Source organism: Geotrypetes seraphini, chromosome 6 (assembly GCF_902459505.1).
Source record: "Geotrypetes seraphini chromosome 6, aGeoSer1.1, whole genome shotgun sequence".
NCBI classification, from domain to species: Eukaryota; Metazoa; Chordata; class Amphibia; order Gymnophiona; family Dermophiidae; genus Geotrypetes; species Geotrypetes seraphini.
The window spans coordinates 88,163,263-88,179,466 of NC_047089.1; positions in this window are offsets into that span (position 1 = coordinate 88,163,263).

The window sequence follows — 16,204 nt, forward strand, 5'->3', positions numbered from 1 at the left end:
TGCTGGATGACTAGGCTTTCCTATGCTAGGCGGCCAGGTGATGATGGAGGCTGAATTTAAAAGTTATGATTAAAATTTTTATGAGGGTGAGGGGGGGGGTTGGTGATCACTGGGGTAGTGTGTGGAGGTCTGTTTTATGTGTTTTCAGTGCTTATCTGGTGACTTTAGGTGGGTTTTTGTGACTAAGTCACAACGTCCAAGTTCCGTCTAGACTCTGTTGTAAAACTTTCGGTTATAAATGCTATACGACTAAGTCTAAGCCGGTCCATGTCCCGCCCAACACCCGCTCTCTACACGCCTCCTGAAATGCCCCGTTTAGCTTTGGTCGTTCAGCAGCAGTATGAAGGCCTAGGTCGTTTAGAAATATGTCCAAAACCCGTTTTTATTATTGGCACTTGGACGTTTTTGAGAAATGTTCGTCCAAGTGCCGACTTAGGCCGGTTTTTGGATGTTTTTCTCTTTCGATTATGAGCCCATAGTGTATTGAGATTTTCAGAAAGCTTTCGACAAATTTCCTCATGAGAGACTTCTGAGAAAATGAAAAAGTCATGGGATAGGAGAAAATGCTCTGTTGTTGATTAGGAACTGATTGGACAGAAAACAGAGGATAGGGTTAAATGGCTATTTTTCTCAATGGAGAAGGGTGAATAGTGGAATGACACAGGGATCTGTAATGAGACTGGTGCTATTTAACATATTTATCAATGATTTTATTTAGTCATTTATTTAGCCCATCCTGCCAAAGGAGCTCAGAACGGGTTACAGGAGTACATTCATAGTATGGGTAGGACATTCATAGCATGAGCAGCAACCACCAACTTGCTGTCTCACCAGCATCAGCTCTTCCTCTAATGTCACTTCCTAGGCATGGGTCCAGGAAGTGATATTAGAAGAAGAGTCAATTCTGGCGCAACAGCAGGTTGAGGGTTGCTGCTCATGCCAGGAACATTACAGAGGTATAGGGGAAGGGAAGCAGTGCACATGTGCAGCAATGGGGAGCAGAGACGACCATATGACGCACTCACCTCTAGAGGAAGAAAAACCAAGAAAAAACATTCTGAACCAAATGGTGTGCCCTGTACCCTGTCCCTCCTCTGGTTACATCCCAGAATGCACCGGGAAGGGGAAGGCCCACCATTTAGGAATGATGGGCCTACTGGCTGGAGGGTGCATGCATCCCTCCAGCTGGACTTTCATCTTTAAAGGTATGGGGGTAGGGGGTCTACTGGTTAGGGGAGGTGCTGTGGATCTACAGGTAGGAGGGCTCTGGAGGGGAGTGTCGATGGTTGGGGGAAGTTCTCAGGGGCGGCAGCAGGAGGGAGTGGGCATCCCTTCTGCTGGCTGACTTTGAATGCGGGGGTGGGGGTGGGGTGGGGGAGAGGACCCTGCCTTGGCCGCTCAGCTGATCATGGCAGGGATGTAGACCATTATTTTGCTAGCCTACATTTCAGGCATCTATCGCGGCCCTAGGGAGATACCTAGGGATGCTTAAGCTTACCAAAGGCCACTTCCAGGTGAAACAACGCCCATGCCCAGCCTTGGGTGAGCATAAGTATCCCGATGCATCTCCCTGTACCTGCAACAGACACCTACAGTGCAGGTGGCCTGCCTCTAGATTTTTTTTTTTTTTTTTTAGAAAATGTACATCCTGATTGGCTGGTTAGACAGCAGTAGGATGCCTAACGCTGCCTACAATCAGATGCCATTTATAGAATTTGCCCCTAAACTTCTAAATTTAGCAGCATTTAATATAGTGGGTGACCAAAGGGTAGATTTAGGGCAGGAAAAAAGTTAGGAACTTAGCACGGATTTTCCGCACCAAAGTCATACATTAGACTCATAAATCTAGGCAAATTAACGGCAGGCCTAAATTTATTAAAAAACACATTTAGGATCCTAAATTATGATGAATTTAGGGGGTTCAGCTTTTTTTTTGAATATTGTGTCCTAGATGTCAGAGTGTTGAAATGCAATAGTGAGCACAGTGTGGTAGACATATATAGCTGGAAACAAAGACATACAACGTGATCAGCCTTTATGTTTCCTCTTCTTCTACACTCACCATGGTACCCTTTGTTTAGAATGACATACTAAATTCTGTGTTATTATCATAGCTATGCGGGATGCCCGAAGCAATTATATCAGCTCTAACAATAAATATTAGAGTTGCTGATGTTTATAAATTGATGCTTTGATAACCAAATTATAAAATCATTATCTGATTTAAATCAAGAAATGTGATGCCTGTATGATACATAAACACAATTACTAGTCATTCCAGTCATTTCCTAAGAACATGCACTTTGGAAAATAGCCATACTCATAGTTTTCTATTTTTTCCTCCCATGTAATATAACTAACACTCAAAATTTAAAAGCAGCATTTGCATTAAGAATCAGTACTATCAGGGGGTGTGTCACATGATGGACTCTAAGATGGATGCTTGATAGAGTTGCTTAGCTTCGGTTTTCAAGAATAAGTTATTATCGGCTGCCATTGCTTTTTTCTTTTAATAGTTATATCGATTACTTGCCTTATCTTGACTTATTTTTATGGTTTCAAAATCAGCTAAATAGTTTATAGTTTATTTAAAATTTGTTATACTGCTTATCATACTTCTAAGCAGTGTACAGAATATAAAATAGTAAAAAAAAAAAAAAAAGAATAAAAGAGGATTTACAAACTGATAATACCTATGCGGACAAGACATTACAAATATATTGGAGACAGAAGGATAAGAGAAGAAATCTATAAAATATATAGGATAGTAATATATTTAAGGGAAGTACATAGAGGAGGGATGATCTTGTCTGAGCAGTGCTCGAAAGATTAATTTTTAGTTTTTATCTGAGCTAGCCCAGAAGATAAGGTTTCAGATTTCGAACGCATCAGTGAATAGGAAGGATTTTATTTTTAATTTGAAATGGTTTAATTGGTTTAATTAGTGACACGGCTTTTAAAATAAATTCAGCTTTGAAGAGAACTAAAATGGAGCATACTGCACCAGAAAGGAGTGAGCTCCTGCCAGAGTCACCAGTTCTTCATAAGGTATTCATGTCAGATATAAAACTGTTAAAGGAAATGATGCAGCAAAGTCTCTCAGTTAGGACAAAAATTACAGATGAGATGTTGGAGTTATCCACAGTTTTCTTGGTATAATGCTCTACTGGAGTAATCTGAAGAGCATACTTTGTATGCAGTCCTATGATTCATAGGCCTTGGTGACGCAGCAGCGTTTATGCAAGTTGGATGCACTGCAATCAGATTTCATGGACTTATCAAATTGGATGCGCCAAAATAATGCCTGATAAAGATTTTACCTTTTATTCATCTCTGCATCACACCTATTCTAGGCTGGATTATTTTTGGGGAATAAGAAACTTATGGCTCCTTTTACTTTGACATGCAGCTCCTGATTGGTGAGGCCCTACTTTAGTACAGGAAGAGGCGGTCAGAGCATACCACGAGCGATTTCCTTCACTTGCTGGTGCTCTGGCTGCCCTCTCCTGCCTCTCGGGCTGCCCTCTCCTGTCCGGTCATTCGCGGTCAGAAAATACCGTGAATGACCCAGGACCACGAATTCGCGGGGGAGCACTTTACTTCATTTCACCTGGTCAAATGCTAATCCACTTCTTGCAGTCTCTATTAATGTAGAAAAGCCTTTGACTGGGATGAATGGAAATATCTTTTTTTTTGTTGTAAAAATTTTGGTTTTCCTGATTCTTTTATTCAATTGGTTCATTTTCTCTACTCAGCTCCCCAGCTAGAATTATGGTTAACTATGAACCACTTTTAGACAAAGTTCTAATATAAATGGAATATCAATTGCAAATTCTGAAATCAAAGATGATATGCAGATGATATTTTGATTTCTCTGTCTAATCCTCAATCTTCTTTAACAGAACTTACCCATATAATTGAGTCTTTTTCTCACTTATCTAGGTACAAAGTGAATTGGGACAAAACTGAACTACTTCCCTTAAATGACCTTTGCATACAGTTTACTATTTCTGGTTGTCCTTTCATTTGGACCATTAAAGCATTAAATATTTATGTATTTATTTTGATACAGATTTTTATTCTCTAAATTAAATATAAATATTATTGATAAAGTGAAGTCTACTTTATCTACCTGGACACCTCTCCAATTATCATGGTGGGGTAAATTGGACACTTTAAAGATGGATGATTGTTTCAAAGGTCTTTTGCTTTTTGAATCTGTTTCCTATATTATTTCCATCTTCCTTTTATACAACCTTAGAAAAGCTTGTCTGTAACTTTTTATGAGCTAGTAAGAATCCAAGAATAGATTTACCAAATTGAAAACTCCTAAGCCTTCAGGGAGAGTAAATTTACCAGATTTATTGTTCTATCACAAAGCATATACACTTAAACAAGGTGCAGTATGGTTAGCCTCTAATCTCACAGAGTCCACTTGTGTTCAAAAATGGTTACTTACTGAACAAGCCTTGGTGGCCCTCATACCTTTGTCTAAGGGCTCCTCTGGAAAATAGCCATACTCATAGGGCTCCTTTTATAAAACCGCGCTAGGGCCTTAACACGTGGAATAGCATGTGCTAAATTGCCACGCGCGCTGGCCGCTACCACCTCCTTTTGAGCAGGTGGTAGATTTTCATCTAGCTAATCCGGTGTGGGCGCTAAAACACTTAGCGCACCTTCATAAAAGGAGCCCTAAATTTCTTGGTATGCATGTTCCACCTTCTATTTTGACTAACTCTATTATTAGATCTACATATAATATTCTCAAGAAGTTAGAGAAACTCCTTGATACACCTTGGTCTAAAACATTTTGTCAATCTATGTGGTACAATCCTTCCATATTGAGAGATAGAAAACCAATTTCGTGGTTGAAGTGGCAAATCTTTTAATATCTGGGATCTTGGTGCATTATTTAATTCTTCTTTTTCTTTAAAAACATTTGCTGAACGACATTTCAGGATATCAGATTCCTATTTTTACAATTGGCTTCAATTATCTTGTGCAATTAATAAATCTGGTATTGATATAAAATCTTTAAAGGATGTACCAATGTAAGCAATTTATTGCATTAGGACATATTGCTTTTTATTTTAACAAATTATTCAAATCCATAAATCATTCCTCTCTTCTTGGCCTAAAAAGACATTGGGAAATGGATTTGGATTATTCTTTTGAGGAGAAAGAATGTTGTGATTTTTGGTATATGACTTTTTCCTCTTCTATTGTAGGTCTGCTTCTATAACTCAATCTAAGTATTTTTTTAGCTCATAAATCAATATGGACTCTTATTAGATCTCATTGCATTAACACCTTCTCTAGGAACTGTTGGTCCTTCTCAAAGGAATTGGGTACTCTGAAACATACACTTTTTGATTGTGTATTTGCTCAACCAGATTAGAATATAAAGTATAGTATACTGTTTGTCAACTTTTCTCTATTAAAAATACATAAATTTTCTCTATTATAAATACATAATATTGTGATCTAAGGGGTCCTTTTACTAAGGCGTGTTACCCAATTTAGCTTGCATTGATTTAGCGCAGTGGTTCCCAAACCCTGTCCTGGAGGACCCACAGCCAGTCGGGTTTTCAAGATATCCCTAATGAATATGCATGAGAGAGATTTGCATATAATGGAAGTGACAGGTATGCAAATCTCTCTCATGCATATTCATTAGGGATATCTTGAAAACCCGACTGGCTGGGGGTCCCCCAGGACAGGGTTTGGGAACCACTGATTTAGCGCATGCTAACTGATTTAGCACACGCTAAAGATTAGCACGCACTGAATGGTAAGGCGCCCATAGACTATAATGCACACCTTAGCATTTAGCGTGTGCTAATCTTTAGTGCAAGCTAAATTGATTAGCTTGAGCTAAATCAGTTATCGTACGCTAAATCGGATAACATGCCTTAGTAAAAGGACCTCTAAATGTTTTGTCAATTTTAAATCATTATGAGTGCTTGTTATTGGATACTTTAATTGCTTTAGCCATTAAAATATTCCTAAACTCTTGGAAGGATTTAAAAAATATACGTTTTGTTCATTGGTAGAATTTAGTATGTTCTACATATAGGCTTGAGCTATATTATGGAAAAAAAATAGAACATCCTCTCAATCTTAAAGCAAAATGGTCAATATTAATGTCTTATCTTAATTGTTCTTCTAAAGTTTCTGCAGTCTTTGCAATACGTTTTTTTGTTGGCTGCTCTTTATATTGAACTGTTCTTGTCTTTTGTAATGCTTGTATTTTCTCAAACTTTAATAAAGATACACAGACTGAAAAAAAAGGGAAGAAGAATCAGTGCTCTCAAGCAAAGTCCTACATTTCCAGGTATCCAACTCCAGTGTTTCCCAGCCATCTCATGGAGTACACCTAACTATTTGGAGTTTCAGGATTGACACAATGAGTATCCATGAGATAAATTTCATGTGGTTTTCCAATATGGCTGTCATGTGTATGCAAATCTATCTAATGCATTTTCATTATGGATATCTTGAAAATCTGATTCGTTAGATGTGCCTCCAGGAGATGTTGAGAAACATTGTTCTATATAGTTCAAGTTCAATTTATTTGATATACCGCAAATATAAAACAGAGGTTAAAATCTCAGCGGTTTACATTACATTACATTAGTGTTTTCTATCCCACCAATACCTTTCAGTTCTAGGCGGTTTCCAAAAAGAGTTGGCCTGGGCATTCCCAGGGAGCTTACAGAGTTGATAGCTAGAATGAGCGTACACGAATTGAAGACTAGCATGAGCGATGGGATCTAGGGGAGGGGTTATAAGGTTTTCGTTAGCTCATCTGACAAATTTTTTTTAAAGTATAATTTTCAGTTCTTTCCTGAATGTTTTGTAGTTGGTCGTCTTGGTCAGTAGTTTGGAGAGGTGGCAGTCTATTTTCGCTGCTCTGGTGGCTAATATATAAAAATGTAAATAAAAAAGGGGGAACAAGCACTAACAAATGAACAAAGTTCAACTAAACGGACATATCTAGAGACATAAAGGAAAGGAAACAAATGGGTTGGTTGCAATTAAAGCATGGGAATAGGGAAGGTGGAAGGGAGAGAACATATACAATTACCAGTAGGAATGCACATTCATTTGACATTGCATAGGAAATATCAATTACAACAAACTCCAAAAACAAAATTGCCAAAGAACCTTATAAAGAGACCCACAAAAAGGCAAAAAGGTCAAAGGTTCTCAAGAGTGGTAGTGAAACAGTGTCCCCAGCAAAGGTTAAATCAATAACCAACACAATAATGTGTATAAGGTAAATAACTATCAGAATTTTACAAGACTTAGGTACCCTCAGTGCAAAGGGTCAGCGACGGGAGCGTAGCTCCAACGCTTCACACATCAAGGTGGCGCCAGGAAGGCATACCATCATAGGGTACCAGAGTGTGTATTTTTAAATCAAAATAACACTATCACCAACAAAAGCAGTGCAAAATAAACACAGGGCACTATTACAGCAACCAAACAGGGAACCCCCCCAGCCAACTCCCAAAATTGAAAAAGCAAAACTTAGCTCCTCCTTTCTTCCCAGCTCTCCTGGAGGACTGCCATTGATTGATTTGGAACCTGGTCTTCTGGCGTTCCATCTGCCCTGTCTCACTTCCCTTGGACATTGGATGAAAATCTTTTGAAGCTAAGTTTTGCTTTTTCAATTTTGGGAGTTGGCTGGGGGGTTCCCTGTTTGGTTGATGTAATAGTGCCCTGTGTTTATTTTGCACTACTTTTGTTGGTGATAGTGTTATTTTGATTTAAAAACACACACTCTGGTACCCTATGATGGTGTGTAGGTGTACGCCTTCCCGGCGCCACCTTGATGCGTGAAGCGTTGGAGCTACGCTTCCGTCGCTGTCCCTTCGCACTGAGGGTACCTGTCTTGTAAAATTCTGATAGTTATTTATCTTATACACATTATTGTGTTGGTTATTGATTTAACCTTTGCTGGGGACACTGTTTCACTACCACTCTTGGGAACCTTTGACCTTTTTGCCTTTTTGTGGGTCTCTTTATAGGAAATATCAATGACATTCCCCAAGTCACATTGTTGACAAATGAAAATGAGCAGTGGCCCTTTAACGTGGGGTTAACAAACAGAAATAAGCTACTTGTGATTATGTTAAGGGACTTTGCCTGTTTATCTGTTTCTGTGCGTTAAACTGTGCATTACAGAGTTTTTCCAGAATATTTAATTCCTGCTGCTTTACATGTGTGAAGAGCAGGCATGGACACATTAGCCAACTAGTAGGTTATTTTAACCACTTGTTAACTGGCTAATGCATAGCTAATCTTTGTACAAAGACTTTGTATAAAAGCTGTGAAACATTGGGTACTATACTCTACCCCCTCCCCCTGCGCTAAATTTCACGTGTGCATTTACCGTGAACATGCTATTAGTTACTTAGATGCTACTTAGGATATAGCTGAAGTTTATGTACTGCATATGCAAAACATTAAAATAGCATGGGAATGACCTTATTAGTCATCACCATGCTATTTATGCAACCCACAATAAGTGCAATTAAATTTAATAAGCTTTTTTGGCTTGTGAAAATGTAATTGCAACACAGTGGCTGCAGTTAACTGTTAGTATACCAATCACAGTCTGAATACTAATTTTTAGAGCAGAATCCCTCCTCCTTGCTGCAGATAAACTTCAACCCCCATAGATATATCCTGCCCTTATAGCAGATACTCTTCAGCAGGGCAGGATTAACCAATAGGCCAAGTAGGCACGTACCTAGGGCCGGAAATTGTCAGGGGAGCCCGATGAAGGAGGGCATCAACATTATTTTATCCAAACAGTGATGGGTCCCTCCAGCATCGATCAGCAACGTGGGTCCCCCATTGACGGAAAGTAATACAAGCAAGCAATGCGGATAAGAAATGCAACAGGAACTGTAATTGTGCAAGCGGTGTTGTTTGCCCAAAGCTTCCCTCTGACGCAGCTTCCTGTTTCTGCCTGGGCGCCTGGTGGGGTGGGGTGGGGCGGGGCAGGGGGCCCAGCGTACTTGTGTGCCTATGGGCCCTCGATGAATTAATCCTGCCCTGCTCTTCAGTGATAGAGCTTATTCTGATGGAAGTGAAGGATCTGTCTGCTTTGCGGACTATGATTGTCAAGGGGGGCATCTACGGGCATCTGAGGGTATTTACCCTATATGCAATGTATGGTTCTTAAAGTAAAGTGAATAAGTTTGCCATTTTGAACCAGGCTGCTGTTGTGGCAGAATGGTCTACCTGCAGAGATGGGATGAAGTTACTGAGAACTTTTGCAGGGTTTGACTCAGGTGGAGCAGAAGGGTTAGAAAGTAGACTGAGCTACAGTAGAGTAGTGGAATAGGGACGGGGTGAGAACATAAAGGGTAAAAATATAACAATTTTTGATTGCTGCTTGCGCCTATTGAGTATAAGCAGCATGCCATAGAAAAGAAGTAGTATGCCTGAAGTATCTTAAGTCTCAAGAGTGAGCTGTCTGTGCAGAGACAGTGAAGTAGAGAAATCTAAAGAGTTATGAGCAGAATGCCAGAGAAAAATAATATGTCTTTAATTGCATCTTGAATGTCAGAAATGAGCTTTCAGTGCGGAGATAGTAAGGTAAAGAATTCCAGAGGGTGGGAGCCATGACAGAAAATGAGTAGTTCCTGTGAACATCAAAGAATAATTGTTGAAATGAAAGAATGGCTAATAACTGTTGTTCCTTCATTTTGCCAGTTATTCCTTGATGTTCACAGAACTGCTCATTTTCTGTCATGGCTCCCACCCTCTGGAATTCTTTACCTTACTATCTCCACAATAAAAGCTCATTTTTGACATTCAATAACTGATGACTAATAACTGTTGTTGAGAAGATCGAAGAGTTCTTTACGGAGAGTATTGAACCAAAAGGCTAAATAAGAAGGAAGGAAGACCACTAGATAATATTTGATGAGAGAGTATAGTGTACTTGAAAGGGATGCGATATGAGATGGAAAAAATATGCTCAGCTTTTAAGAGTGATGTAATGTTGTCAAATTTGGAATGATGATGAAGTAATCTAACAGCAGTGTTTTGAACTAATTGCAACCTATGGAACTGGTATTTTGGGAGACCAATGAGAATGGAGTTGCAGTAATTGAGCTTGGACATTACCAGAGAATGTATAAGAATGAAAAGAGAGCTTTGATGGAGAAATGAACGAATTGATCGAATTTGACGGAGGATATAAAAAGAAGAAGATACTGCCTTGGAAATACGGGAATGAAAACTTAAAGTATTGTCTATTACGACACCTAGAATTTTGGTTGTTTTAGGGCAGGGGTGTGAAACTCAATTACATAAGGGGCCGAAATCTAAAACATAGGCTAAGTTGCAGGCCAAATTTTTTATTATGATACTTAGGGGTCCTTTTATTACGGTACGCTAACCTATTTGGCGCACGCTAAATGTGCACATTAATAAAAGGACCCCTTATTCTTAGTAGAAGTATAGGGTTACAACCTCTCCAACCCCATACCGGCTCTGTTATGTAAACAAAATAAATAAGACTTTTACTCTCTCTTTTAGGTCTTAGTTCACACTTGCTGTCTAACACCAGCTCTGACAGGATACACATTTCAAATCTGACATATTGTAATCACAAAACAGAAAATAAAATTATTTTTTCTACCTTTTGTTTTCTGGTCATTATTCAAATCATGTTGGTCCTAGGCTCTGGTTGTCTTCTGATAACTTGCTTGCCTATCCTGCCCATTAGTTGTTTTCTTCTTTCTCTGTGCTAACCATCCATCTTCTATCTCTGTCCTCCCCTTCAATTTCTCTTCCCTCCCCCGGAGGTCTGGCATCTTTCCTTTTTTTCTTCTCCATCCCCACAGCTGCAGCAATAGACCCCACCATCCCCAGATCCACCATCTCTCCTTTTCTCAACTACCCTTTCATCCAGCATCTCTCCCTCTTTCCCAACCACCCTAGGGTCTACCATCTCTCCCTTTCTCTTCCCAACTACCCTCCTTTCCAGTATCTCTATTCCCCCCTCCACACCATCCCTTGTGTCCAAGTTCTTTCCCTTTCTGTTCCTTCCCTACCTCCATCCCATTGTCCACCATCTCTCTCCCTGTTTGTAGACCTATTATTTCTTCCCCTTTCCATCAGTCCGGCATATGCATGTCTGTTTGGACCCCTCCTTCCCTCCCTCCATGTACTTCTATACCAGGGCCTGCCAATACCCCCCCCCCCCCGAAGACCTATGTTTCCCCCTTCTTTACACCAGGGCCTGCCTTCTTTCTAGCATCCTCCAGCTTCTCAGTCTCACCTTCAAAGCAGCCTGCAGAGGATCGCTGGTGCTGTAGCGAACCTAGCAGGCTGCCGTCGCCCTCTGCAGCACGTTCCCTCTGTCGCGGTCCTGCCTCTCCTCTGATGAATGGGACTGCATCTGAGGGAACATGCTGCAAATGCTACGGCAGCCTGCTAGGATCGCTACAGCTGACCGGCGATCCTCTGCAGGCTGCTTTGAAGGTGAGACTGGGAAGCCGGGATGGAGTGACGGAAGGAACAGAGGACCAGATCGCGGGCCAAATCTAATTACCCTGTGGGCCAAATTTGGCCTGTGGGACTGAGTTTGACACTCCTGTTTTATGGGGATACCCTTCATAGTGAAATTTAACATATTTCCTGGTGAATTTCTAGAAGAAAAGAGCAGTACTGTGGTTTTTTGAGAGTTAACTTTCAGTTTATTGAGTGTGAGCTAATCTACAATTATGTCCAATTTTGCAGAGATGGATGAGTAAGTTGATTGCGAATGAGCCTCAACTGGGAAGATGAGCTGGATGTTGTCAGCATAAATGAAAAATGTAAATCCTAGGGACTGTAGGATGAGAGTGAGAAATGCGATAAATATATTGAAGAGTATTGGGCCTAAAATGGAGCCCTTGGAACACCTGATTGAAGTAATTGGGAGCTGGAGGAAGTATTAGAGTGGTGAACAGAGTATGTACGATCAGTCAAGTATGACTGAAACCACTGAGGCTTGTGCAGATGAGGACAGAGTTTGCAGGAATGGGGCAGGGACAGGAAAATAACTCACTGGGACAGAACAGGAAAATGAGTTCCCACGGGGATGGGGAAATATTTGTCCCTATGTAATTCTCTAGGTCAAAGTCACTGGAAATTATATCCTTACTTGATCTAGCACACTTATCATTAAGGGGTAAATTCTATATATGGCATTAAAAAAATGTACACTAAGCGCTATTCTTTAAATGGTGCTCCAAATTGGATGACATTTATAGAATAAGCTTAGCGTTGGGATCCATAGCAAAGTTTTAGGTGCGGGCAATGACACCAGCTGAAACCTGATGTAATTTCCTATGCTTAAGTTAGGCACAGATCAGGTGTATTTGTAACAGTGCGTGCAAATTGTTGGAATGGTGCATGATCATGTTCTTCCTATGGCCACGCCCCCTTTTCAGATCCTCACACTATTTACATTCACCTCTTTGTAGAATATGCCTAAAAAGTTGCATGCATAAATTATAATTAATGCCAGTTAGTGCCAAAAAGTGATTGTTATTCAATTATTGATGCTGATTGGCTCGTTATTCAATTAAATTCTGCAGCAAATTGGGCATGCACCCAAATTTGCATGCACAGCTCAATATGCCATATATAGAATATGAGAATAAATGCTTTACTATTATCACTTATAAGTTTTATTTTTCCCTGTCAGAAACTTCCTATTTCCAAGCATTTACAAGTAAATGCCTTCTTATTTTATGTGACTTTTTTCATTCTCTTTTATTTTTCATTAGATTCACATTTTATTAAGCCTACATTTAGTATTATGTCTGCATCCACAGGGGAGATTTCTTCCTTTCTTAGATCTATATTATACCCAGGAGTCCTAAAGGTATCCTTATTTTTCTCAGTTCACATCTTTTTCTGGCTTCTGCTAGTGTTTCAAAGAAGTGAAATTTTCCATTATGCTCTACCCTGCAGTAGTCAGGAAGAACATAGCATATTTAATCTGTTTCATTGTAATGCAGGTCACTAGAAAGAGTGCACTCCATATTGAAGCACACAAGTTCCCTGCTGGCAGTGGCGTACCTAGGGTATGTGGCACCCGGGGCCCATCATTTTTTGACACCCCCCCCCCCCCCCCCTCATGTAAAATTTTTTTTTTTTTTTTTTTTTTTTGCAATAACCATGAAATGGAATAAATGGTCAGAATAGAAACAGGCAGTGAAAATTTTCTTTTTTTTTTTTTTTCCAAAGTATTTTTATTGAGAATGGCAAAAGGTCCAGACAAGCAACCATGGTCTGTACAGAAACTTATACATTATCAAAAAGAACACAGAATGAGAGTAACAGCAACAACAAGCATGAACAAGCCTCTCCCAAGAGAAAATTGCCAATGAGAGGCATAGCAATACACAACAAAAGGCCAAAACTTGGGGCAAGCAAACAAATCCCACCCCAGAACCCACAAGAATAATAAGCCGGACTAGACCCTCAGCCATATTTTATAATGAAAAAAACCCCCACAAGCAACAACACCCAGACCGCTCACCAGACACACCAATCCGCACAACAAGCACCCAAGAAACACCCAGCCACCACCCAGACAAAACTACCAGACACACCTACCCCACCAAGCCCAGACCCAACCCCCCCTCCCCAGAGAGTGCAAGCGCAAAGTGGACCGTGAAAAGGGCAGCTGCAGAAGTGGAAAGCCCCAGATAAGTAGGTTAGCTAAAGAAAGCCCACAGATAGAAGAAATCAGGATAACAGAAGTTCCAACAAATGCTCCCACAGAAAATTTTCTTTTATTGAACCTCATTTATGTAACCATTATTCCAAACATAACATAACATAAATTATGTCTGAATTGTCATGACATCAGAAGTACATATGGAGTAGTTGCAGGTGATGCTTGGGACAGTTCTGATTATGTTAGTTTGGTTTTATGTGTTTTTTTAATAGAAGGGTTTTTATTTCTTTTTTTAAGGTTTTGTAGTTTGTGGTCGAGGTCAATAGGTTGTAGAGTTGGGGGTCAAGTGTTGCAGCTCGAATGGCTAGGAGGTTGTCGAACAGTTTTTTTTCTTTTGACGTTTTTGGTTGGAGGGTGTGTGAATGGTGCGTGAGTTCTCCTATGTCTGTTTGAAGTGGATTGAATTATTTAGCTGAAGAAATTAGTTACCCCCCCCCCATTCCACACACATTAATTCTCTTCCATTTTTGTTCCCATTATAAAAAAACACTGATAAGTTCCCAGGAAAAAAATACATTAAAATAAGAAGTGAAAACAAAGGCCCCTACAGATGAGAACATAACATAAGAATAGCCTAACTGGGTCACACCAATGGTCCATCATGCCCAGTAGCCCATTCTCATGGTAGCCAATTCAGAGAAAAATATTTCATTCGATCCGATTCACCCTGTTGAATCGATTTTTCGATTAGATTCACTGTTAATGACACCGCTTTTTAAGTTTAAACAAAGTATAACAATAAATTTCACAACAACAATAAATTTCACAAAGTACTTAAAAAAAAAAAAATCACATTTTTCCATTAAAGCAGTTCTGGAGACATTTGCTTGAACAGTCTTTTTTCCCAGTCCATAAGCAAGCAATATGAAAAAGATTTCCTTAATTATCTACTCAAACATTTTTGCTATTTACTTTCATTGTACCTATACTATTATTCAGTAGAAAAAATGGACTTAACTGTGCAGGAAATGAATCTCCTCATACACCCACCATATAGTGCAAAAATGTGCAAAGGTCTGTTTTTTTCTTTCGATCACTACATAGCCTAATGCCACACAAGCAGCGCTGTTACAAACATATTCTGAAGGTCAATGCTAAGGTTGACAAAGTTTCCTTCCTTGGACCAGAAGGAGATACTGACAAACCACTGGAAGAGATTCTAAAACAACTACCCAGAAATAACACCCAAAGACCCACTCAGTGTGTGAACCAGTTGAGTGGAGTGGACTAACTGGGGGTGGAAATGGGCCCAGAGTTTGCTCAGCAGAATTTCCCAGACTACCTCTTCCTCTCAACACACTGACATGCTACCACCACCACCAACACTAGGAACACCTCACCGAGTATGCCAGCAATGCTTATAAACTTTATAAAACACATTATTATATTTTCTTATAAAGCATATATTTTAACTGAACTCAGCCTTGCCATTCACAAAAATAGAAAAGTTCCCATTTCAAGCTGTCTCATGTACACTTTTCAAATCTAACATATTGTAATCACAAAACAGAAAATAAAATTATTTTTTCTACCTTTTGTTCTCTGATCAATATTCAAATCTTGTTGGTCCCAGGCTCTTGTTGTCTTGCTTGCCAGGGTCTCCTTTCTCCGTGCTAACCATCCGTCTGCCATCTCTGTTCTCCCCTTCCGTTTCCCTTCCCTCTCCCGGAGATCTGGCATCTTTCCTTTTTTTTGTCTCCATCCACAGATTCACCTTTTCTCAACTCCCCACCACCCCAGGATCCACCATCTCTCCCTTTCTGTTCCCAACTATCCTCCTATCCAGTATCTCTATCCCCCCTCTACACCATCCCCTGTTTCCAAGTTCTCTCCCTTTCTGTTCCTTCCCTCCCTAAATCCCATTATGCACCATCTCTCTCCCACTCCTCTGTTTTTAGACCCATTATTTCTAACCCCCAAAGTCTGGCATATGCACGTATCTTTGAACCCCCCCTTCCCTCTCTCCCTCTGTGTACTTTTACACCAGGACCCCCCTCCCCCGAAGGTCTGTCCCCCCTCCGAAGGGCTACACCCCACCCCTGAAGACCTGCACCCCCCGAAGGACTTTACCTCCCACCCGAAGGTCTGTCCCCCTCTGAAGGCCTAAACCCCACCCCTGAAGGACTGCACCCCCCCCCCCGAAGGCCTGCACTCCCTTGAAGGTCTGCACCCCCCCGAAGGCCTGTCCCCCCCTTGAAGGCCTGTCCCACCCCCTTGTAGGCCTGTCCCCCCTTTAAGGCCTGCCTGCCTGCCTTTCCCCCCCTTGAAGGCCTATCTCCCCCTTGAAGGCCTGCACCCCCCTTGAAGGCCTGCACCCCCCCTTGAAGGCCTGCACCCCCCCTTGAAGGCCTGTCCCCCCCCTTGTAGGCCTGTCCCCCCCCCTTGTAGGCCTGCCCCCCCCCTTGTAGGCCTGTCCCCCCCTTGAAGGCCTGCCTGCCTTTCCCC